Genomic DNA, 27,630 nt, shown 5'->3' with positions numbered 1-27,630 from the left:
TTGTATTTCATATTGGTCGTTAGTCCCAACTGGACAATGATGCACTTGATCCTTTAGCGAGGTTGTTGTCAGTATTCTCTACCACCAACAGCCATGCCACTTTGGATGCCTGGCTTCTCGTCCCTTCACCAAAGTTAAGCAACGTTGGGCACTGTCAGTATTTTGAACGATAATCACCCGTGTACACTGGTGTTGTCTCAGGGACTCGAAGTAGCGAAGTGGCGTCCATTTGAAAAAGTTGTACGAGGCCACTGAGCCATACGAAACTATTACTATGGGGTATCTTCTGTTGTGCAACTTTTCTGTTTCAGTAAAGATTATGATGGAAAAACAATGCGTATATTCCTACCTTTATCTCAGTATAATAGATGTTTCGACATTCCAAAACTTAGTTTCCCTTTGATGTACTGTTAGAATGACAATTTTGAAGTTACTACAGATATACTTCGACAAGTAGTCACAGATACGAGCCTTCCTTTCAGTAAATTGTTCGAGAAAATTGTATTGAAATTTGTGCATCTCGTTGTTTAATCTGAAACGCACAAGAACGAACAGCGCCATACTAGCACAAAATAATCGCTACACAAAGAGTGTGTAATTTGAATCATCTCAGTGATTTGAACACAATCATCAATCTATGACTGGTTTAACGGAAAAAAAAATAATGTTTGTTCATCTAAACACCCTCAAAATGCAAGAAGGAAAGACTCTTTGGAACATGAAATTTTCATTTAATATACATACACTTATAAAGTTATAAAACCTTGCACAGTCTATTTTAAAAAATGGAAAAAAGTAATGGAAAGCTGAGTACCCTATACAATTTCCAGCCCGTGATCGTAGTACTTTTAGATCTCTTAAAGTAAGACGGACACATCTATCAACACGATTATTCAATGTTTTATTAGTAGTAGTAATAGTTACGTATGTGCTGTTTCGGAGCACTGGTAACGTTTAAAGTTTCTTGATTTCAACTTTATTAAAACTGTGAATATGTTCTCTAACGTGCGGTAACATTTGAAGAGCCTAAAACTTAGTAGTTCCTTTACCTCTTGGTAGATCACATTCAAATGACTGCTGAATATTTCAGTTGATGCAGAAACAGTGTTGGTAACCCTGCACAAGGCCACACGTACGGAGACAGAGCTCTCGTGAAAGACAAGTAATTTAGGTTGTAATTAATTGTATTTGAACACTTTTGACTAATTAAAAACGTTCTTTAGTATATTCTTAAAGCTCACAATTAAATTTTTTTCTTTTATTTGCGTGGTATTCTAGTAGTCGCGAAAAGTTCATTTGTTTTACTTACTGCTGCTTAGGCCTAATTTTTGGAGTGTACATATTTAGCGTTATACCACAATTGTAAGTGCATTTTCTGTAGTTTAACTGAATAAATACGCTCATTCGGGAGCTTTTCAAGCCCACCATTAAAGGTTTTCCTTTTATTTGCGTATTGCTCCAGTAATCGTGAAAAGTTAGTTTTGTTTATATTTCGCGGCTCTGCCTTACTTTCCGAGTGTGCATACTTAGCGTTATACCGCAATCTTAAGTGCATTTGGTATAGTTTTTACTAATTAAATACGTTCATTAGTGTGCTCTTCAAGCTAGCCATTAAAGGTTTTTCTTTTATTTGAGTACTCTTCCAGTAATCGCAAAAAGTTCGTTTTGGTTACATTCGGCTGTTTAGGCCTCATTTTTGATGATGCATATTTAGCGTTATACCACAAATTTAAGTGCATTTGGTAATAGTTTACTTACATATTTGTCTGATAACATATTTAGTGTCCTCTTTCATCTGTATTTAATATGTTATCGTTTTCACTTAGTAAATCTCTTAACTAATTTCTAAACTACCACAAGTGTGTGAGCTGCAGTAGGAAAGTTAGTTCAGGGGTTTTGGCAGCTGCTGTGACGGGTGGTTTCATTGGGGAAATTGTAGCGGCGTGGAAATTGGGGAAGCAAACGAGACTGTTCCACTCTTTTGCAGGGTTTGTTCAAGAGATATGATTATAGCTGAGCAGGAGGAGAAAATTATAGCCCTTCAGGCTGATTTGGACAGAGCGAGGGAGGAACTGAAGAGGTTAAGGTGGGAGGAGGGAAACAGCGGTGGGAAGTGGCAGCTGGGAACAGGGGCCACAGAAAGAGGACGGTGTCTGACAGTTTGCCATTTGGCACAACCAATATATTTGCTTTGCTACCACAGTTAAGTAAGGAAGAGGCTCCAGTAGAAGTAGATGTAGTTAAGATGCAACAGAATCTCACTAGGAAACCAACTGTTTCTAAAGAAGCAGAAAGTAAGAGGAAAGTTCTGTTGCTAGGTAGCAGTCATGGAAGAGGTATGGGCCAGATTTTACAGGAAAAATTAGGTGACAGGTACCAGGTCACAAACTTTTTCAAGCCAAGTACATGTCTTAGCCACGTGGTAGAGGATAGAGGTTCCTTGTGCAAGGATTTCTCAAAGCAGGATCATGTGATGATAGTGGGGCGAGTGGGAAACAGCATTGATTGACCTGGTGAAAATAGCCTCTGCAACGACCCATACTAATGTTGGGCTGGTGCCTGCTTTCAGGAGGGATGATCAGTCCCAGTTGAACCGCTCTGTCAGAAGGGTAAATATGGAGTTGGATCAGTTGCGTAGAGCGGCCGCTCTGTCAAACATTGGATTGGATCCTGTCGAGGCTATTGATAGGGGAGATTTCACAAGGCATGGCCTACACCTCAGTAGGAAAGGGAAGGGTAAACTGGCAGGGTTGTTAGCGAAATCCATAAGGGGGACACTAGTACTCATGGATGTACCTCTTTTTTAGACTAATATCAGTGTCCAATGAGAAGTTCAGGCAGGCAGATGCTAAACAGGACCAAAACTCACAACATTCTCCCAACAGGAAAGTAAATCATAATGATACCATATTTAACCAAAATATTTGTGGATTAAAGAAAAATGTAGATTCTCACAAAAGTAAAGTAAAAAAATACTGTTACCAATTTTCACCAAAATATTCTGGGATTAAAGAATAAAGTAGATGAGCTCCTTGTTTGTTTGGATGACATTGAATCTGGTAATGTAATAGATATACTATGCGTGTCTGAGCATCAGATTGTGTCTGACATGGGAAAGGTAAATATCAGTGGTTATAAACTAGCTGCACATATGAGTAGAGAGAATAAGGTGAGAGGAGGAGTTGCCACATATGTCAAAAGTTATCACTGTGTAAAAAGCTTAGATACAAAAAAGTTTTGTCTAGAGCAACAAGTAGAAGCATGTGTCTGTCAACGTAAACTGAAGGAGGGCTCTTTTATAATTATAACAGTATATAGGTCCCCTTCATGAAACCTTCATTAATTCCTGGAAAACTTGGATGCCATTTTGTGCTATCTGTCAGATAGGAGAAAGCAAATTATTATTTGTGGGGACTTCAATGTTGATTCACTGAAAGAGGGTAATAGGAAGAATGACTTGGAAGTCTTGTTCAGGTCTTTCAGTTTGACATCTGTCATTAGTTTTCCTTCTCGAGTAGTAAAGGACAGCAGCACATTGATAGATAACACTTTTACAGACCAAGATAGGTTTAAAAACATAAATTCTTGTACTGTTGAGGATGGCCTTACTGATCATGGTGCTCAGCTAGTTACATACAGTATATGACATAGCTCCATTTAGTAATTCAAAATTACCCTCCAAAGTTGTGCATTCAATTAATGACTCAACAATTAAAAATTTCAGAGAAAATCTTCAGCAGTTAGACTTGGATGAGGTGTACAAGGAACCCAATGCTAATTTAAAATATGACTTATTTCAAGATACACTTGTAAGAGCATTCTAAAACTGTTTCCCCAAGAAAGTAGTTAAATCTAATTATAAGAAACCATGCAAAAACCTTTGCTTACTAAAGGAATAAATATACCTTGTAACCACAAAAGGGAACTGTATCCAACAACAGGAAAGAGTAATGAACCAGAAACAGCCAAATATTGTAAAAACTACTGTGATCCATTAAGAAAATTTATTGAAAAAGTCCAGAAACATGTGCATCATGTCCGAGATTAATCCCTCTGATAACAAAATTAAAAGAATTTGAAATATTATTACATGGGAGACAGGGCAACCAAGAGTACAGGATGATGGCATTACCATCAAAGCAAATGGAAACTTGACGAACAACAAGCTGGAGGTCGAAAACGTTTTGAATAATCATTTTTTAAATGTTGTAGAGAAAAGAGGATCTAAATGTTCATTAGAAGAAGCAAGGCAGTTAATGGAAGAGGTCTTACCCACACCATTTCATACAATTGAAATGCCACCCACTTCTCCTTCTGAAATTAGGAAGATTATAAATTCTCTCGAGAATGAAAGCTCACATGGAATTGATGGCGTTTCCAGCAGGAAAATAAAATCTTGTTCCCAAGAGATAAGTGGAATTCTTAGCCACATATGTAATAGCTCTCTGAAGCAGGGTATTTTTCCAGATAGACTGAAGTATGCCATTGTTAGACCGCTGCATAAAAAAGGGGATACGTTTGATGTCAACAATAACCACCCAATCTCTCTTCTGACTGCCTTATCCAACGTTCTTGAAAAAGTAATGTATTGTAGAGTAGCTTCACACCTTCGCATTCATAAAGTTTTAACAAAATGTCGGTTTGGTTTCCAGAAAGGTTTTTCAATGGAAAATGCTATATATACTTTCACTAATAAAATGTTAAATGCTCTATGTAACTGGAAGTCACCCGTTCGGATTTGTTGTGATCTCTCAAAGGCTTTTGATTGTGTAAATAATGGAATACTTATGGATAAGCTCATGTACTGTGGTATGAATGGGACAGCGCTCAAATGGTTTAAATCACACCTAACTAGGAGAATTGAGAAAGTTGAAACAAGCACTTCACATAATATGCAAAAAAAACTGGTGATTTCTCAAACTGGGGAACAATGAAGAATGCGGTGCCACAAGGTTCAGTCTTGGGTCCTCTGGTGTTCTTAATATGTATTAATGACTTTCCATTCTATATTCACGATGATGCAAAGCTGGTACTTTCTGCCAATGATACAAGTGTAGCTATCACACCCAACAGACAAGAATTAACTGGTGAAATTGTAAATGTTGTTTTTCAGAAAATCACTAAGTGGTTCTCTGCAAATGGGCTCTCATTGAACTTTGACAAAACACATACATACAGTTCCACACAATAAATGGAATGACACCATTAATAAATATAGACGTCGATCAGAAAACGGCAGCTAAGGTAGAACATTCAAAATTTCTAGGTGTATGCACTGATGAGGGGTTGAACTGGAAAAAATATACTGACATCTGCTGAAACGTTTGAGTTCAGCTACTTACGCTGTTAGGGTCATTGCAAATTTTGGCGATATAATTCCGAGTAAATTAGCTTACCATGCCTATTTTCATTCTCTGCTTTCGTATGGCGTCATATTCTGGGGTAACTCATCATTGAGCAAAAAAGTGTTCATTGCACAAAAGCATGTAATCAGAATAATTGCTAGAGCTTATCCAAGATCATCCTGCCAACATTTATTTAAAGAGCTAGAGATCTTCACTGTAGCCTCACAATATATATATATATATATATATATATATATATATATATATATATATATATATATATATATATATATATATACTCTCCCTAGCCGAGCCTCAGGTACAGGGCGGGTCGCAGGTGGCGGATAGCGAACGATCCATCAGATATGGTGGACAGCTGCGAATAAGGGGAAACCCAAATAAGCAGTCCCGGACCGAGGCGGCAGCATCACGAGGGTGTGGGAGGGTGACTTTTGGCAAGGGTCACACTCATTCAAAAACCACAGAACCCGAAGACGTTGCTGTGTCATGGCGAGTAAGTGCCGCCATTACAATAAGCACTGTCAACACCCAAATCCAGGACGCGTCTGAAGTGGGAACCATCGGCATCCTGGTCAGCGTCTGTTCACACAATGTGCGGCTGGTCATAATGCGCCAGGAACTAACAATCCCTGGTTCTAAACACCCAGTGGAAACACTGGACCAACTTGATTACAAGCAAGTATGACTCGTGCAAGTAATAACAACATTACCCCAGGTGGTAACCAATCCACCCATCAACAGATGGCAACCAGGAATTCGGATTCTGGGGAACCTGGACTTACACGATTACATCAGAGAAAGTCGGAGCTCTCTGGCAAACTTCCACTTAAAACACCTACATACATTGGAACCTTTAACATAAATACATTAATCCAACCAGGAAAACTTCTAAACCTTACAACAGAACTTGAAAAGCAAAAGATAGTAATACTAGCTTTACAGGAGACACGTTTTACAGATGAAGAAACATCAGATTATGGCAACTATCGCATCTTTAAGAGCAAGACGGATAAACGAATCGGAAGAGGAGCCCCCCATCTCGGGATGGCGTTTATCATACACAAGAGCGTGCTCAGCTCCATCAAGGAAGTTACTCCCGTAAATAATAGGATAATGACGATGCGCTTACAATGTGCCAACAAAACATACACAATGGTTAATGTTCATGCTCCCACAAACGGAGACAACAAGAAAAACCCCATAGAAACAGAAAACTTCTGGGAAAATTTGGAGAATATAATGGCCAAGATTCCAAAAGATGATACAAAAGTTCTACTCGGCGATTTTAATGCCCAAATTGGTAGAGAGAAAATCCACCAAAAAACCATAGGCAAATATCCTGCACATAAATTTACCAATAAAAATGGTACAAGGCTCGTCGAACTATGTAAGCAGAATAACCTGAAGATAATGTCCACATCTCTAAGAAAATGTCCAAGAAAACAAAAGACATGGAGATCTCCTATACAACAAATTGGCGAGTTTCAAATAGATCATGTGGCGATTTCATACCCCGTACAAAAAGAAATTTACGACGTCCAAGTACGCAGAGGAGCAAACATTGATTCAGACCATTACCTAACTAGAATTAAAATCAAGTTTACAGCACGAAGAAGTCATCAGAAGAAAACAGAAATACAGAAATATGACACCAAGAAGATTAAAGAATCTAAAGTAAAAGAAGAATGGGAGAAGGAAAAGGCAAACACATGGGAAGAATTTCATTCTAAAATCACGCGAATAGCTAAGGAAACTATTCCCTTGAAAAAGATATTCAAACACCCTTGGTGGGATTCAGACTGTGAAAATGCATTGGAAAGGAGAAAAAAGGCATTTCAAGAATATAACAGTAAAAAATCACAAGAAAGTCTACATTTATTTAACGAGGTTAGAAAACAGGTTTCAAAATCCATTAGGCAAGCAAAAAGGAAGTACACAAAGGCACAACTGGATGCCATAGAAGAAAATTTCCAAAACTATAATACAAGAGACTTCTACAGAACTTTCGCAGATAAAATACGAGGATATATCCCTCAAAATTTATGTTTCAGAAAACCTGATGGTAAATTAGCCCTAACAAACCAGGAAAACTGTCAAGTATTGGCTCAATATTTTTCTAACCTACTAAATTGCCCAGAACCTAGTTTAAGGTTTCCCAAAGAAATCAGTGCCAACGCTCAACCGGATTCATTACCACCAACACAGGAAGAAATCAAATGTCACATTAAAAACTTAAAAAATAATAGAACATCTGGCGAAGATGGCATTGTTGCAGAGCTATTAAAAAACCTAGGACCAAAGACGTTGCAAGAGCTCACAAAAATAATAACAAAAATATGGGAAACAGAAAAATTACCAGAGGATTGGAAATGTGCCCTTATTCACCCGCTACATAAAAAAGGAGACAGAACAAATGTCAATAACTACAGGGGAATCTCACTTTTACAAGTCACCTACAAAATTCTCTCAACATGCCTGCTGAAAAGAACACAAGAGCAGCTGGAACGCCAAATTGGTGATTATCAAGCAGGCTTTCGCCCCGGTCGCTCATGCATAGAACAAATATTTAATTTAAAGACAATATTAAAACACAAAGCAATTAGAAATGCCCCCATAATTTGTACATTTGTAGATTTTAAGAAAGCCTATGACTCAATTGACCGGCAATCTTTGTTTAACATTTTAGAGGAACTTGGACTTGACTCCAAAACACTAAGGCTTATCAAAGAATCACTGACAGACACTGTATCTAAAGTTAAATTCAGGGGAGAAATCTCTGAACCTTTTCTCATAAAAACTGGAGTACGTCAAGGTGACGGGCTATCTCCACTTCTGTTTAATATAGTCCTGGATAAAGTCATTAAGGAATGGGAAAAAGAATTAAAAAATCAATCCTACTGGAAACCAATCCATCTTGGTAGAACCAAAGACAACGTGGAGATATCTTGTTTAGCATTCGCGGACGACTTGGCCGTACTTGCAGATGATGAAGAAATCGCCACCAAACAAATAGAGATCCTTAAGGAATGCGCGGATAAAGTAGGTTTACAAATTTCGTTTCAAAAGACAGAATTTTTCTGTACGAAATTCCATATAAACAGTTTGAACACAAAATATGGAAAAATGAATAGAGTAAAACATTTTAAATACCTAGGTGAAATTTTGGAGCCAACCGGAGGAGAGAAAGTTGCACAGAAGATCAGACAACAGAAAATGAAGAGAGCATATGGTATGACACATGAAATATACAATAAAAAATGCATCTCCTCGAACACAAAAATCAGACACTACTGCGCAGTAATTAAGCCAGCAGCACTATATGCTAGTGAAACGCTCACACTCCACACAAAATGTGATTTAGAAAAAATACTAAAAGAAGAACGCAAAATTATGAGAAAGATTTTAGGTCCAAAATTAACAGAAGAAGGATACCGGATACAATCAAGAAGAACCACAGAAACTATATCAAACCTGGCAGCAGACATAAGAAGGCGAAGATTAAAATTTTATGGACATGTCACTAGACTTCCCCCCACACGACTCACCAACAGAATTCTCACTTACATAGAAAAAGTCAAATCAACAACACCATGGATTAGCCAAGTAAAATTAGATTTACAAAAAGCAAATATTGAACTTAAAGATGTCAAAGATAGAAAAACTTTTAGAAATAAGGTGGAAAAGTGGATTGTATTGTCGGAGAAGGAAGCACTAAAGAGACCAGGAACAAAATGGACAGAAGAAAGAAAAAGAAAACATGGAGAACGAATGAAAGAAGTATGGAAGAAACGACGTCAGAAAGCTTTGCGTGATCCTTCTGGGTCCATTCGCGATAAGCTAAGCTATATATATATACTTATGAAATTTGTTATTAACAATCTGAACGAATTCAAAAGTAATAGCAGTGTACATGGCTACAACACTAGGAGAATGGATGACCTTCACTACTTGTAACCTCCCCCTCACTTATCGACCGTAATGACAGTGAAAAATTAAACCGCGTGTACCTAATGGAAATTTGGGAAAAGCAATCGTCACCGAAGTTAATCTGTCGGTAAAGAGGGAGAAAAGGGTTACATCTAAATGAAAGGAAAAATGCCAATGAAATTGGTGGAAATTAATTTTGAAAAGGGGTAAAGTTAATAAAGAAAGTAAATGTGCGGCCGTTACGTTAACAATTAACTAGCGGTAATTAGATATTTGAGATTTGGGGGAAATTACGGTCGCCAGTCCTAAGGACAATTACTATAGTAACTAAAAAAGAAAGGTTATTACACATATAATTAGCACTAGAAGCGTGGCAACTGAAGGTTGACACGTGTAGTGTGAAAACTGAAAGTTTGTCAGAAGTAATAAATTTCACTACACTCTGACTTAATTTAGCAAAAGAATTAATAAAACCGGAAAATCGAAAGTTAATTTAGTGACTGAAGTTAATAGTGAGCTTTCTTTCTGAAGCACATCGAAATTCAGTAAAATACGGTTAGTCTTGGACTACCTCAACAATCATTTCAAAAGCTACTTGAATCTACGCAATTTATAAATAAGAGATTTAACTTTGAACTTGAATTAAATGATTCTGAACAATTAACAATAGTAAAATTTAGTACGTACCAAGCTGAGCTGCAGTCACAGGTAACTAAAATACGGTAACAAAACTCGCACTCTTAATTTGTGCTTGTGCAATCTAAATATTGTAGCCAGCTATGAATACCTTAACTAAACTTTGAAGTTAAAGCAGTGAAATCGAATGATGCTGGCATTTGAATTTCAACGACACTCGGGCTCATTTCGGAAAAGGAAGGGACCCTGCTTGGCAATGCAATTGGGACAATGAGCAACAAAGGTTCATGCTAAGTTGCTGTAATTTTGTGATGCAACAATTTTAAAAATTGAAAGGCTGAGGTCTGCCATACAGTTCTAAAACTTTACGTGCTTCCAGTCTTCCTTGTTGGCTGATTGAAGGTTTGAAGCCATCGATCGAGGAGGTGGCGACAGTCACTCATTGTCGGCCGTCGCTGTTGCAGAAGCTGGATGTTGGCGCGCCTTCTTCTCGACACGGTCACCAGACGAAACGGACTCTTGATGTGCGCCAGCTAATGCTTCCCGTCCGCGGCACCATGTCAGAAACTATCATCGCAAGTCGAGCGCAATTACATGCTGCCAAACCCCGAAAGCGCGGCAACTCGCGGGAGCTTCACACAACACACCTGCTCCACTGCACCACCCCAGCCAGACTCCCTCTGCTCAGCCCACACTCCACGCGGCAGAGTTAACACTACCAAAGATCCTAAACACTTTGGTTCTCCACACGACCTATCGATGTAATGGTTCGATAGCATAGTTTCCCTAGGCCAGACCCAGCGTAAAAATACAAATAATCTTTACACAACAAACCAATTATACATCGACATAAATGCATATATATACAAATAGTAAAACAACTACAATATACAAAGACATAGAAACGTCATATATTCAGGTAACAAAATAAGGAAAAAAAATTATAGTACAACAGATGGAAATACAAGGATATGCATTTCCGGCGTTACATACACAAGGTTAAATATAACTTTGGTTCAGAAGGGGGTAGATTATGCTGTCACAAATATCTTTGGTCACTTACCTAATAGCATCAAAAGTCTGACAGACAGCCATATAGCTTTTAAAATGAAATTAAAAGAATTTCTTAATGGCAACTCCTTCTACTCATTAGATGAATTTTTGGATATAGTAAATGGGTAATTACCCCAACACCCACAAAAGAAAAATTAAAAATATTAAATGTCATGTGATCTTTTGTGTAATGTAACATCTTGTATAGACACCTTTTATTAACCCGACATGTTACACATCATTGCGAAGTGTCGTATTCATGATCTATGGAACAAGTACCAATCTAATCTAATCTAATCAAAACTGGTATTTTTCTCTCACAGAAAGAGCAGTATTCACTCTCGCTGTGTTCACTAATCCCTCTGTCAGTTTTGATGCTCATTATTAGCTCAGGGTTGTTTATTGATAAGAGGTAGAGGCTCCATAATACAAATTTCACAACATATTTTACAAGTAACAAATAATAAATTCAGTTGTAATTACTGCAATCTGTAACACACGAAATACTTAGCACAGAATAACACGAACAAAGAAATTAGTTAACGGGAATGGACACGTTTTCTACTCCACTGCCCCTTCCAGCACCACGTTAACCATTAATAGTTGCCATAGCTAATGTCCCACTGTAACGACAACTGTACATATAATAATTTTTTTCTTTATGAATTTAGATAAATTAATGTAAGCAATGTTTTGAATTTTTTTTTCGGTTCGTATCGTTATGTTAGAGAAACTGTGAGTAACTTTTGAAATGAACATTATTATTTATGTTAGATTTCAAATAATGTGGTAATCAAAAGGAAGTGTATTTAATGTTAAAACTATTGTAAGATGTGAAAATTGTAATTTATACACTTGGTCCATACGTAGGTAATGCATTAGGATATGTGTAGTAGAAAACCTGTGGTGAATACCCTACCTGTAGGGGAGCGGGAAAAGGTGGAGGCAGGCGAGGCGGGAAAACGCACACTGGGCGCGGTTCGGCACAACGGGCTCAGTATTACAGTCGGAGGCGAGCAACAGTCGGAGTTGTGAATCGGTCAGAGGAACACGTACTGTACCGAGGCGGCTACCCAGAAAAAGTGGATTCCATTGAGCCTCGGATGAACCGATTCCGACGACTACTTGGCATGGCTATATTCTGAGGCACAAAATTGGAAAGATTACGACGCTAAGAAGATGGAAAGTGCCGATGCAGTGAGAGCCTTAGCCGTGCTTGTATGTGTGCCGTGCTTCTCGCTACCTCGCTGCCCGCCAACCGCCGCACCGACTTGCACAGGTCAAACATTTATTTCATCTTTAGAAGTGTATCTGTGTGGACCAGTGTCGAAACTGTTTCTAACTGTTCAATAATAACGTGACTTTTACCAGAATTGCCTTAACCATTACTGATCCTGATCACTGACCTAGACAGGATCCTTACCTCGTATTGTGCAACCCGAGTATCCTGAACTGAAAGTTTAAAATTAGTGTCAATAAGAATTATCAGCAGTCAAACCTTTCCTATAAAGAAGTTTACAGTTCTGTGTGTTATTACAAATGTTGGTAAAGAACAAAAGTATGACTAAATTGGAAGAGAGTTTTTTTTGGATTGAGTTAGCGATGTTATTTAATTAATTTGAGACAGAAATAATGATAGTTAAATTATTCAGAAGTAAGGCAAAAGAGTAGTTATCCATAGATTGATAATTTTGAGTGTTAATTTGCCTTCAGTACTTAATAGTTTCAGTATAACGACTACAACAGTTTCAGGGCCCCCCCCCCCTTCTCTTGTCCATTCTTTCAAACCTTGAAATGTGCTGATCAGATTTGACCAGCAAAGTTAAGTTCTATATTAAACCTAAGGGTATTAGTGTTGTTTTCCAATTTTAATAGTGACATTGTATGTGTGCTTTCAAAACTGCTCATTCTAGGACAATCTATGCCCGATTTCAGTCTGATCAATATACAGAATGCAGTTCGTAGTAATCATTGCTGTGTGGTGTTGTGTAAATTTAGCTCGTCCAAATTAGTACAAAAGTAGAAAACTTTAGTTCAGTGGATTTTTCCGGTTCCAAACTTTGCCATATAACGCAACGTTACTACGTGTTATTATGCTTGTACATGCACCCACTTGTACAAGGAAAAACTCACTCATTGCCTAAGTAGGCTGGCGACCGAATTATTAATTATAGGTAGCATCTACTGTGTGTACTTCTTGTCCATGCGAAAGAGTAATTATACTTTACATTTGCTTGACTGCATCACTGTAGTTACTGACTGGATATAAGTCCGATCTTGCTTCTATTAGGTACACGCGGTCAACTTACGTACTATAATCCTTGTTTATAAGGTGAAGCCCGTGAACTTATTACAGTACAGGCTTTATAGAGCTAACGTACGTCCGAGCGGGCGGTAGCGTTACACCACTATCCTATCCATACTCACTCCGTCTTCCACATACTTTACTGACAACCTATTTCTAACAATTCATGATAGCTCTACATTGCAGTAACTTCCAGTTTTTTTTCTACTTATTTTGAGTGATTTCACTTCCATATAATGCTACGCTCCACACATACCCTTTCAGGTACTGCTTCCCTATTTCTTTATCAATAACGTATGCCTCTTGTTACTGCCTCGGTCTAGCGGGCAAAAGCAGTCCGACAAATGGGCCGCCAATTACGAAATTCAAGAAAAAGGTAAGGTACTCCAGTACCGCTACCTCAACACCCTGCTATCCGCAGGCTGCCCTACAACGGGCTGGGCTGCTACACACTTACCCTGAGACAGTGCTCTCCAGGTATTTGTGTAGGCAAGTGGGGTTTTTGGTGTCAACAATGCCGATGTATCTAGACCTTAAGTCCAGCGGAATATCATTTGCCTGGAGCCTGAGATTAGACAGGTTCTGTCCTGAAGTCACACAGGGCTGGAGAAGTTTCCAGCACCGGCGCGCAGTCTCCTCGCCAGCGGACAGTCTCCAGACCCCACACCTGCTACTGCACGTCACCAGGGTCGTACTAACGACATCTACTCTGACGCTCCGGGACATCGACCTAGGACCACATCGATGGGGCCGTTCAGTGCGTGTCAGGGCCTATTACTCCATCGTCTCCCGAGACCTACGTGCGACCTTGGCCGCTACGAGTCTGGGTAGCGCTTCAAAGCACTCATTAATGGTCGCTTGTCTTCTGCGATGCTGTGTTGGCACATCTTACCTCAGCAAGGCTGCTGCCAATATTGACTTCACTATAAAGAATGTATTGCCAGTAAAAGCTGTTTAAATTCTGGCTTCGCCATCGTTACGGATCCAGCACTACCCCGTCCCTGATATCGCCCATGCTCGACGTCCTGACGCTTAGGCGGTCAGCCTGCCATCTTTGGTTGACTACGTAGCGGTCAACAATCTAGATCTATTTTACGGAAGATGATTTTCCTCGCCGGTAACAATCTACTAACATCATCCTTGCTTCGGCCATCATCCTTAAGTTTCTTCCTATGTGAAACGATTCTGCATTTCTTCTGCTTTTCTCTTTCTTAATTGTTGCTAAGCAAGTTTTCTTCTTTGTGCTACTATTTGCCACCTCTTTATTATATTTCATTAATCCGTATTTTCTGCTACATAGATGCATCACTCAGCCAGAGGGGAACGTTGCATGCGATCTGTAGTTTTATCATTCTGATTCTGATTGAGCCTTCAAGGAGACCAAACAGGTGTGGTCATCAGTCTCCTATACAAGCCCCAAGACAGAACAGTGTATCCATTACATGTGTAAATTCTGTGTTCGGGTGTGAGAAATGGTTCTAAATGCTTGGTGACGAGTATACGAGGGGGAACACGGGAACCAGTCCGGTACTCACCTAATGGGATGTAGGAAACCGCCTGGAAACCACATCCATTCTGGCCACAGCACACAGACCCCTCGTCACCAATCCTCCAGGTGGGTTGAATCCAGTGCCAGCCTACCTCCCCATCTCGATAGCGGTCGCCTTAACACGCTCAACTAACTGGGTGGATGATCCCTTGAGTTTAGATCTGATCCTCGTGCACTTCAGTTTATCAGTTAGTAAGCAAAAATCTAGAAAACCTCCTGAAAGTACTTTTACATGGACCTTCCTCCTTGAGTCTGTAAATAAACAGAAATAACAAAAGTTTTTTTTTTCTTTTTTTTTACCCTTCTATTCTTCCTCGAACAACGACTTCATTTTTAAACGTCATCTGAGGTATGCGCATGTAGATGTATTTGTATCGGACTGAAGAGATGTGTAGCATGGGTTTTGTTATTAACATGTTCTGAGTCGAATGAGACGATAGTGATGTTCGTATTCAGGAGATGCACTCTTACGATGATCACTCAGTCGCTCATCAACGTTAGTCATCGTTCAGCCACCCCAGAAATCTAGCACATGCTGCGTCACTATTGATATTTCTGGTGTATAGCTAAAATGTGTGTTTCTAATCGGAAAATGATAAGTGATTAGTCATTCGCATTGAAATGAAAACTATACTAACTCATCGAAAGTATCCAGACAACGCCATCTATTGTGGAATTGACAAAGAGATGTCAGAGGCCGATAAGTCATTATACAATGATTCTGGAAATGTTGCGTAGGCAGTAGAGAAGCAGCAACAGCAGAAAGGGTCAGTCAGGAAATCTCAGTGACTTCGAATTTAGTTTTTGAAATACACAGTTTTCGATGAATGCCATACATTAAAATCCTCCGATATCTGCACATGGCACAGATTTTAATATCTAACCCTTGGTAATGGTGCTAAGGAATACCAAAATTTCAATTGTGATAATCAAAGTTTCTGCGCTCACTGGCGAATACAACGTCTTTCAAAAAGTTCTACATGACTGTGTGCCCGAGCCACAATAAAATTAGTTGTAGTAAAGGTGAGTGACAGGCTGATAATAATCGATGGAAGAGTCGTGAGGAAATATAATTCATGCACGAAAGTTATTCAGAAATCATTAGTCGCTCAATTAGTCTAGAAAGTTTGCTAGGTATGATTAATATGAAAGAAAGAGACGATCCGAACAAGAGTTATCGCTTTCGTTTACTAACACTGAGAGCATTTTGAAGATGATAATACAAGTGCTATGATATTCATAAAATTCCATACGTTGACAGAAGACTTAATGTATTAATTCCTTTCATCTACTTTTTGCCAAATTACCATGCCATAAAGTTAAGGGCACACTGACAGTAGCTTTCGCTGCTTGGAATACGGAACAGAAAAGAAGAATGGTAGTTGTTCCTTAAGAACCTCTCACCATATACGATGTAATGACTTTGAGAGTTTATAAACGTAGATAACTACCAGGTAACGCACAACAAACAACTGAATAAAGTTATTTCATAATGACAATAAATATTTACAACCACATATGTCCCGAAACATTCGAAGTACATCATATGTTTTTTATTTTATATGTGTTTGTCTCATCTCCTTAAAACTAACACCTCCTCTGCGGATCTGCTGTATAACTTTTTGTAATACCTCCAAGTTTGTCCCAATAAAACACTTTATATTCCTTCAAGATGGGGCACCGACATGACTAAAGATTTTATTTTAAATGTAAAAAGGCATTCTGAAATATCTCTAGATATCACTGCACTGTAAACTGATAATGGATACATAAACTGTTGTCACTAATAAAACTTGCTTCCACTTTCCCTTTTACATTACAACGAGATAGTGCTCCACAGTCTCCCTAGATACAGTTTCACATATATACTGAGGCTTACCACATCTGATTTGGAAATTATTATTGTTAAAAAATACTTTAATAAGAGCTCAGGTATAGCGGCAACAGACCAGCTGTTCCAGAAAGAAATCTGTGTCCTTCGACATATTTGTCTTTGATATCATTTTAAACATATTGGCAAACATTAAAATAAGCAATTAATTAGAGACTGGTGTTTACATTAACCTGCGATCACGGTCGTAAACAGTCAGATTGCTTCCTGTGACAAGCGTCCTCATTCGGAGAGAAAAAATGTCCAGTTTTACAGAGGTGGTGTGGCATATTATATAGAGAGACAGGGAGTGTGTGACCCCAGCAGCAGCAGAAGCAGCAACAGCGGGGCAGAGGGAGGCGCGACTGCGAGGAAGGGCGTGTCGGCCTGCGATAATACAGACACGCTGCCGGAAATTTAATTTCCGCCCCAGGTCTGAATCACCTCGCTTCTCCTGTCGTTCTCAGCAAATCGGCGCGCAGGAAATACCGTGCCTCACAGAATACTGCTCTTCATGTCAAGAGGCAAGCACGATCTGAAAGGAGAAGCGACGCGGGGAAAAATAAACTGCAGGGACGGAGCTGCCGATACCCACGTCAACAGGTTACCCGAACACCCATGAACTCAAAGCTGCAGAGGAACTTGTGCTGCCAAACATGATCAACGTATGTTTTTGACAGCAGAATTTTTCTTATGCGTTTAAATGAAGTAAATAACAATACAGTACATACGGAGTGACCCAGTAACCGCCCCCTCCCCCCCCCCCCCCCCCCAGTCACTTATCGACCTTAATGACAGTGAAAAATTAAACCGCGTGTACCTAATGGTAATTTGGGAAAAGCAATCGTCACCGAAGTTAATCTGTCGGCAAAGAGGTAGGAAGGGTTACATCTAAATGAAAGGAAAAATGCAAATGAAATTGGTGGAAATTAATTTTGAAAAAGGGTAAAGTTAATAAAGAAAGTAAATGTGCGGTCGTTACGTTAACAATTAACTGGCGTTAATTAGATATTTGAGATTTGGGGGAAATTACGGTCGCCAGTCTGATGGACAAGTACTATAATAAATGAAAAAGAAAGGTTAATGCACATATAATTAGCACTAAAAACGTGGCAACTGAAGGTTGACATGTGTTACGTGAAAACTGAATGTTGGCCAGAAGTAATAAATTTCGCTACACTCTGACTTAATTTAGCAAAAGAATTAATAAAACGGGAAAATTGAAAGTGAATTTAGTGACTGAAATTAATAGTGAACTTCTGAAGCACTACGAAATTAAATAAAGTAAGGTTAGTCTTGGACTACCTCAACAATCATCTCAAAAGGTACTTGACTCTACACAATTTAGAAATAAGAAATTTAACTTTGAACTTGAATTAAATGATTTTGAACAATTAACAATAGCAAAATTTAGTACGTACCAAGCTGAGCTGCAGTCACAGGTAAACTAAAATATGGTAACAAAACTCGCACTCTTAATTTGTGCTTATGTAATGTAAATATTGTAGCCAGCTATGAATACTTTAACTGAACTTTGAAATCAAACCAGTGAAATGGATTGATATTACTTTAATGCTGGTGTTTGAATTTCAACAACACTCGGGTTCATTTCGGAAAAGGAAGGGACCCTGCTTGGTAATGCAATTGGGACAGTGAGCAACAAAGGTTCATGCTAAGTTGCTGTATTTCAATTATGCAACTTGAACAGTTTGAAAATCTGAGGTCTGCCATACGGTTCTAAAACTTTCCGTGCTTTCAGTCTTCATTGTTGGTTGATTGAAGGTTTCAAGTCGTCGATCGAGAAGGTGGCGACAATCACTTGTTGTCGGCCGTCGCTGTTGCAGAAGCTGGATGTTGGCGCGCCTTCTTCTCGACACGGTCACCAGGGGAAAGGAGCTCTTGATGTGTGCCCGCTAATGTTTCCCGTCCGTGACACCGTACCAGAAAATATCACAGCAAGTTGAGCGCAATTACATGCTGCCAAACCCGATAGCGCGGCAACTCGCGGGAGCGTCACACAACACACCTGCTCCACTCATTACTCTAACCAGACTCCCCTCTGCCCGCGCTCCACGCGGCAGAGTTAACACTACCAAAGATCCTAAACACTTTGATTCTCCACACGACCGATCGATGTAATCGTTCGATACCATAGTTTTCCCTAGGCAAGACCCAGCGTAAAAATACGAATAATATTTACAAAACAAACCAATTATACATCGACATAAATGCATAAATATATATACAAATTGTAAAAGAATTACAATATATAAAGACACTGAAACGTCATATCTTCAGGTAACAAAATAAGGAAAAAATTCATAGTACAGTAGATGGAAATAGGAGGATATGCATCTTCGTTAACATTTGTCATTGCACTTATTCATGGAAAAATGTAGGTTGAGAGGTGCAAACTGACACCCAAGCCCGAAATGACGTGGAGTTTTATTGAAACCAAAAATGAGTGCAAAAACTGGCTAACAGATGGCGTTGGGCAGTAACACATCAGTGCCGCCGCTTGAGAACCGTGTATAAAATGAGCTGTAATGAGCCGTTAGTGGCCATCGATTTTGTGACGCTGAGAGCGTTTGCGGTGTTTGCACTTCTAGAAATGTGGGAAGACGACGGTTGATTGTCTAACGTTTTGTGAACCAACCAGCAAATTCAGTGTCCTTCTGGATGAAAGCACACGGTACAACCGAAGTATAGGTGAACTGGTGATGTAAACATCGTATTATCATCATTAGTAAAGCTGTAGTTTAAAGAAATAGTAAACACACTGAGCTTGCCAAAAGCCTAGAAGTCATTATTCTTGGTGTCGCAACTCTCTGGGCTATTCTCGAACAAACACATTGTGATCCTGGGTGACTCGGTACCTCCGCGCAGCTCGATTGCGTTGCGTGATTACGCCCAACACAGAACTGTAATGACGTATGCCTCTGCGTCGAGGTGATTGCACGACTCGGAGCCGTTACTGTCTTCATATTGATCAAGAATGTTGATATGACGTCGGGCTCAATGAAAACAAACAGTGAAGCTGTCGAAGGAAATGCTCAGACCTCCGTCCTTATCGCATCGTCCCAAGCCTGATTGATGAACACCTGCTGCAAGATGCGACTTTTATACAGGATGGTGCTCCAACCCATACAGATGTGAAAGATCTCTTCCGCACTTCATTTGGTGACGACCGCGTGCAAAGCCGCCACTTCCGTCATGCTTGAACTCCCAGGTCCCCAGACCTCAGTCGGCCTCACTGTTGGTTGAGTAGTTACCTGAAGTCGCAAGTCTACCGCGATCGTTTGATCTCATTAGCGACGTTAAAGTACAACATCCGACGGCAATATCTCACCATACCTACTGACATGCTGTACAGTGCTGTTCACAACATTGACCCTCGACTACATTCATAATTGATTAATAACGGCTGACGTACTGAGCGTTTGTGATTAAGACTATCGTCTTTCCTAAAACTCAGTTTGTATAAAGCGTTTTTGTACTTATTTGCTGCGCTTAGCTTTTAAATAGTTTTTCTGGGGAAACCTAGCGTAGTTTTCGCGTCTCGTATTTCAGTGAGTGTTTCTTGATTATCAGAGTAGCTCATCAGAAGATTATCTTGGGAATTTGTCACCGTATAGAGTAGGGTAAACATAGTCATGTGTAGGGACTGTGGTTGTTGTGAGCGGACGCAAGGAGAATTGGCCACTCTTCGGGGGCAGGTGGAGGCTTTGTCTGTTAGGCTCATCGAGCTCGAGGCGCAGGCGTCGGCTCGTAGTGGCGTTGGGGCAACTGTGGTGAGACCTATGCCTACTTCGGTGGCCTTGGAATCACATGGAACCCCTGATGTCGCTGCGTCTTCCGGCAGTGAGCATCTTACCGGTCAGCCATCACTCCAGGGTGAATGGCGGACAGTGGTGGGCTCGCGCGTGCCTGGCCGAAAGGCGAAGGTGGGATCTGGCCGCGTGGCAGCTGCCTTACCCCTTTCCAACAGGTACGGGGTGCTTCCTAGTGGTGATGACATCGTTTCCGAGCCACCACAGGATGCCTCGCCTGTTGGGCCAGTGGCCGATTCTCCGGCAAGGTCCCGACAGTCACAGAGGGCGGACCTATTAGTTATAGGGAGCTCCAACGTTAGGCGGGTTATGGAGCCCCTCAGGAAAATAGCGGGTAGGTCGGGGAAGAATGCCAGTGTGCACTCGGTGTGCTTGCCGGGGGTCTCGTCCGTAATGTGGAGGAGGCCCTTCCGGCAGCTATTGAACGCACTGAGTGTGACCGGCTGCAGATAGTAGCACATGTCGGAACGAATGACGCCTGCCGCTTGGGTTCTGAGGCCATCCTTGGTTCCTTCCGGCGGCTGGCTGATTTGGTGAAGACAACCAGCATCGCACGCGGAGTGCAAGCTGAGCTTAATATCTGCAGCATAGTGCCCAGAGTCGATCGCGGTCCTCTGGTTTGGAGCCGTGTGGAGGGTCTAAACCAGAGGCTCAGACGACTCTGCGACTATAATGGTTGCAAATTCATCGACCTCCGTTATTGGGTGGAGAACTGTAGGGCCCCCCTAGACAGGTCAGGCGTGCACTACACACCGGAAGCAGCTACTAGGGTAGCAGAGTACGTGTGGCGTGCACACGGCTTACCAGAGAGGACATTATCATCGTTGATAAAGAACGTCCGTCCTCAGAGACCAAAAACAGGAAAAGTTAACGTATTATTGGTAAACTGCAGGAGTATCCAGGGCAAGGTTCCTGAATTAGTATCTCTTATTGAAGGAAATAGTGCGCATATAGTATTAGGAACGGAAAGTTGGTTAAAACCGGAAGTGAACAGTAACGAAATCCTAGACACAGAATGGAATATATACCGCAAGGATAGGATAAACGCCAATGGTGGAGGAGTATTTATAGCAGTAAAGAATTCAATAATATCCAGTGAAGTTATTAGCGAATGCGAATGTGAAATAATCTGGGTTAAGTTAAGTATCAAAGGTGGGTCAGATATGATAGTCGGATGCTTCTATAGACCACCTGCATCAGCAACCGTAGTAGTTGAGCGCCTCAGAGAGAACCTGCAGAACGTCGTGAAGAAGTTTCGTGATCATACTATTGTAATAGGGGGAGACTTCAATCTACCAGGTATAGAATGGGATAGTCACACAATCAGAACTGGAGCCAGGGACAGAGACTCTTGTGACATTATCCTGACTGCCTTGTCCGAGAATTACTTCGAGCAGATAGTTAGAGAACCAACTCGTGAAGCTAACGTTTTAGACCTCATAGCAACAAATAGACCGGAACTTTTCGACTCCGTGAACGTAGAAGAGGGTATCAGTGATCATAAGTCAGTGGTTGCATCAATAACTACAAGTGTAATAAGAAATGCCAAGTAAGGAAGGAAAATATATTTGCTTAACAAGAGTGATAGGGCACAAATCGCAGAATATCTGAGTGACCACCATCAAACGTTCATTTCTGAGGAAGAGGATGTGGAACAAAAATGGAAAAAATTCAGAAACATCGTCCAGTACGCCTTAGATAAGTTCGTAGCGACTAAGGTCCAAAGCGAGGGGAAAGATCCACCGTGGTATAACAATCATGTACGAAAGGTACTACGGAAACAAAGAAAGCTTCATCATAGGTTTAAGAGTAGTCGAATCATAGCTGATAAGGAAAAGCTGAACGAAGCGAAAAAGAGCGTAAAGAGAGCAATGAGAGAAGCATTCAACGAATTCGAACATAAAACATTGGCAAACAATCTAAACAAGAACCCTAAAAAGTTTTGGTCATATGTAAAATCGGTAAGCGGATCTAAATCCCCTATCCAGTCACTCGTTGACCACGATGGCACCGAAACAGAGGACGACCGAAGAAAGGCAGAAATACTGAATTCAATGTTCCGAAACTGTTTCACTGCGGAAAATCGTAACACGGTCCCTGACTTCAGCCGTCGCACGGACGCCAAAATGGAAAATATTGAAATAAACGATATCGGAATTGAAAAACAACTGCTATCACTTAGTAGCGAAAAAGCATCCGGACCAGACGAGATACCCTTAAGATTCTACAGTGATTATGATAAAGAACTTGCCCTCTTTCTATCAGCAATTTATCGTAGATCGCTGGAAGAACGTAAAGTACCTAGCGACTGGAAGAAAGCGCAGGTCGTTCCCATTTTCAAGAAGGGTCATAAATCAGATGCGAATAATTATAGGCCTATTTCGCTTACGTCAATCTGTTGTAGAATAATGGAACATGTTTTGTGTTCTCGTATTATGACGTTCTTAGATAATACAAATCTCCTTCATCATAACCAACATGGATTCCGCAAACAGAGATCATGTGAAACTCAGCTCGCCCTATTTGCCCAAGAAATTCACAGTGCCGTAGACACTGGCGAGCAGATTGATGCCGTATTCCTGGACTTCAGGAAGGCATTTGATACGGTTCCGCACTTACGTTTAGTGAAAAAAATACGAGCTTACGGAATATCGGACCAGGTTTGTGATTGGATTCAGGATTTCCTAGAAGAAAGAACACAACATGTCATTCTTAACGGTTCAAAATCTGCAGATGTAGAGGTAATTTCGGGAGTACCGCAGGGAAGCGTGATAGGACCTTTATTGTTTACAATATACATAAATGACTTAGTTGACAACATCGGTAGCTCCGTGAGGCTATTTGCAGATGACACGGTTGTCTACAAGAAAGTAGCAACATCAGAAGACTCGTACGTACTCCAGGAGGACCTGCAGAGGATTAATGCATGGTGCGACAGCTGGCAGCTTTCCCTAAACGTAGATAAATGTAATATAATGCGCATACATAGGGGCAGAAATCCATTCCAGTACGATTATGCCATAGGTGGTAAATCATTGGAAGCGGTAACGACCGTAAAATACTTAGGAGTTACTATCCGGAGCGATCTGAAGTGGAATGATCACATAAAACAAATAGTGGGAAAAGCAGGCGCCAGGTTGAGATTCATAGGAAGAATTCTAAGAAAATGTGACTCATCGACGAAAGAAGTAGCTTACAAAACGCTTGTTCGTCCGATTCTTGAGTATTGCTCATCAGTATGGGACCCTTACCAGGTTGGATTAATGGAAGAGATAGACATGATCCAGCGAAAAGCAGCGCGATTCGTCATGGGGACATTTAGTCAGCGCGAGAGCGTTACGGAGATGCTGAACAAGCTCCAGTGGCGGACACTTCAAGAAAGGCGTTACGCAATACGGAGAGGTTTATTATCGAAATTACGAGAGAGCACATTCCGGGAAGAGATGGGCAACATATTACTACCGCCCACATATATCTCGCGTAATGATCACAACGAAAAGATCCGAGAAATTAGAGCAAATACGGAGACTTACAAGCAGTAGTTCTTCCCACGCACAATTCGTGAATGGAACAGGGAAGGGGGGATCAGATAGTGGTACAATAAGTACCCTCCGCCACACACCGTAAGGTGGCTCGCGGAGTATAGATGTAGATGTAGATGTAGATAGATTATTGCTTTTGTATCATACGAAGCGCCATCTGTTGGTCATTCTGTACGATATTTATGGTTCCAGTAAAACACCACGTCATTGCAAGAATATGTATGAATTTGTATCTCTCTGCCTACAGTATTTCGTGAAATATTGAATTTTTGAAGTGTTAATGCACGGTTGTAGTCACCCTCTTTTGTCGTACCGTAGAGGCTATTCTTGTTAAAACCGAAACAGAACAGTGAATGGAGAGCTTAACAATAAACTCTGTCCACTGTCTTTTCATAGCGTTGCTATTTTGCCAATGTCCAATTATAAGTCACAGCTTCATCATCATAGCTTTGAAACTTGTAGTGTCTTCACCGAACACTGCGCAAACCACATGTGAAACTTACTTCATTTGATGTCATATTTTGCAGTTGTGATGTGGTAACAGCAACAATATATGCAGTGCGTGTTTTACAAAATACGTCACAGACTCCTGCGGGAGGTAGTACTGGTCATAACTAGAAGAATACCACTGTTGGAATAGGAAAGGACTAGCAACTTTATTTATTGTCTATTTAGTTTTCCTTCAGAGTTATATGACACTGTGACGGAAAACGAAATAAGTAATAGAAAACAGGTGTCTACTGCCATACATATGGAAAACATTACTTGTTGTAGTACAGGCCAATCTGTCCTCTCATTCCAGTCTGTCTGTTACGTACAAGTTGAACTATAGGCAACGCTGCATGTGATTACCAAGCATTCTGACACATCCTCCAGCCCTTCTTCGGAGTCTATCACGCATTCTACCTAATAGACCAGTTTCCAGTTCCCTCGACTTACGCCGGATGGCGGAGTTGTGGGTTCTGCTTATCAGATCAGAGATCCATTACTCAGAGGAAGCAGCTACATGTGCAGATGGAGCTGTGTTGAGTGAAATGGGTCGCTTTTAGGTTCTAAGGTCTCAAAAAAGTACAGAAAGGGCTTCAGTCTCAAAGGGTGCAACACAGGACGAGGACAGACCTACTAACGGTCGGCATTGTAAATTGTCGTAGCTGCGTTGGGAAAGAACCAGAGCTCCATCCGCTGACAGAAAGCAATGAAGCTCAAGTCGTTAGAGGTACTGGAAGCTGGCTAAACCCGGAGATAAGTTCAGCCGAAAGTTCCAACCGATTTCTCATACACAAACAGCAGTTGGCCGGCGTTGCCTTGTGAAACGTTGTTGTGATGCCTCGTGTAAGGAGGAGAAATGCGTACCATTCACGTTTCCGACTTGATAAAAGTCGGATTGTAGCCTATCGCGATTGCCGTTTATCGTATTGCGACATTGCTGCTCGCGTTGGTCGAGATCCAATGACTGTTAGCAGAATATGGAATCGGTGGGTTCAGGAGGGTAATACAGAACACCATGCTGGATCCCAACGGCCTCGTATCACTAGCAGTCGAGATGACAGGCATCTTATCCGCATGGCTGTAACGGATCGTGCAGCCACGTGTCGATCCCTGAGTCAACAGATATGGACATTTGCAAGACAACAACCATCTGCACGAACAGTTCGACGACGTTTGCAGCAGCATGGACTATCAGCTCGGAGACCATGGCTGCGGTTACCCTTGATGCCGTATCAGAGACAGGAGCGCCTGCGATGGTGTACTCAACGACGATCCTGGCTGCACAAATAGCAAAACGTCATTTTTTCGGATTGTTCCAGCTTCTCTTTACAGCATCATGATGGTCGCATCCGTGATTAGTAACATCTGTTTGACTCAATGCCCTGGCGTATCAAGGCCGTTATTGCGGCCAGAGGGTGTTGTTCTGGGCACTGATTTCTCAGGATCTATGCACCTAAATTGCTTCACAATGTAATCACATGTCGGTTCTAGTATATTTGTCTAATGAATACCCGTTTATCATCTGCATTTCTTCTTGATGTAGCAATTTTAAAGGCCAGTATCGTATAAGAAAGCTCATCTACAACTCTATTTGTCCAATGAATATCCGTTTATCATCTGCATTTCTTCTAGTTGTAGCAATTATAATGGCCAGTAGCGTATAAGGAAGCGCATCTACAACTCTATGAAATAAACTCTGTTCCCTGCCCGTGGTTTGATTGTTTGGGCGGATCCCCGTCCTCTTGGCCAACTGCAACGACATTGATTAGTTTTATGTTAATATCCTTTCTTGTATGTTACGTTTATTAGCCTAAGTGCTCGTGCTGACTGCATTTAAAAGACTGGATTTTACTATTGCATGTTGCTGTCGTAGTTTGTTTAAACTGCCTTTTAATGATTTAGATTTTGCAATGTTAAAACAATGCCAGCGGTTATTAAGAGGGATTCATTTAATAGCTGAAACTTGGAATCATCGACCAATTAATTCATGGCATTGATAGTTTGCGAATTGTTTCGATACTTTACAGTTACCTCTAGTGTTTAATTTCTTAAAAACAAATTAACAACTGAATAGTTATTGCGGTGCTGTTTAGATGATGCCGTGTATTTTAATTTAAAGCTTTGTGTTGAAGAAATGTATAACTCGTTGTTGTGACAAGATATTCTTTATTAGAAACTGCTAGAACTAGGTTCATTATCTGTTTATTCCGATTCCCGATCTCGGGGTGTGTTTTAATTCCCGATACTACGGGCTCTGAAATAATTTTGTTGTATTTTACTGCTTTCTCGTTTTACAAGTAACCTGCACCACCCCGAAACCAGCCTGCTCACGTTACTGCAGGCGGCATAGTACGGCGCCTGGCGGCGTCTTGTGCTCGTCCCTTGCAACAGATGGTTGAACGGCCTTCTAGTTAATGATGTTTTCAGTTACAGGTATTTAGTTCACGTAAAGCTCTTGAAACAAAAGGGTTGTGAATTTAAATCTTTGCCTCCGGTTTATGTTACTGGCTTTCCTGAGTTGGAACGTAGCTTGCCGTTCCTCTTGTATTCACGCTTGCTGTTATGCTGTGTTTTAGTTACTTGAAGTTAGACTCTAAATTGATAGAGATACGTAGTTCAGTCTCGATCAAGGCTTAAAATTTTGTTCAAATGGCTATAAGTCAGAAACGCCTCTTATTTGCAGCGACATAGTCGGTTTTGTGGGGTTGGTTCAAATGGCTCTGAGCACTATGGGACTTAACTTCTGAGGTCATCAGTCCCCTAGAACTTAGAACTACTTAAACCTAACTAACCTAAGGACATCACACACATCCATGCCTGAGGCAGGATTCTAACCTGCGACCGTAGCGGTCGCGCGGTTCCAGACTGTAGCGACTAGATCCGCCGGCTGAATCGTCTCTTCCTCGTCGTTCTTATCTTCTCGTGCTTGGAGCGCACGGCGTGATCTCGTCCTGAGCTTCTTTTTCAAAGTATTATTAAATCGCATTCACGCTGTAACGTTTGTACACCCGAGATTTCTGGCTGCGTCCAATGCTCATTGTTCTAGCTGGTAATAATGAAAGT

This window comes from Schistocerca serialis, chromosome 1 (assembly GCF_023864345.2).
Source record: "Schistocerca serialis cubense isolate TAMUIC-IGC-003099 chromosome 1, iqSchSeri2.2, whole genome shotgun sequence".
Lineage (NCBI taxonomy): Eukaryota > Metazoa > Arthropoda > Insecta > Orthoptera > Acrididae > Schistocerca > Schistocerca serialis.
This window is presented reverse-complemented; position numbering follows the sequence as displayed.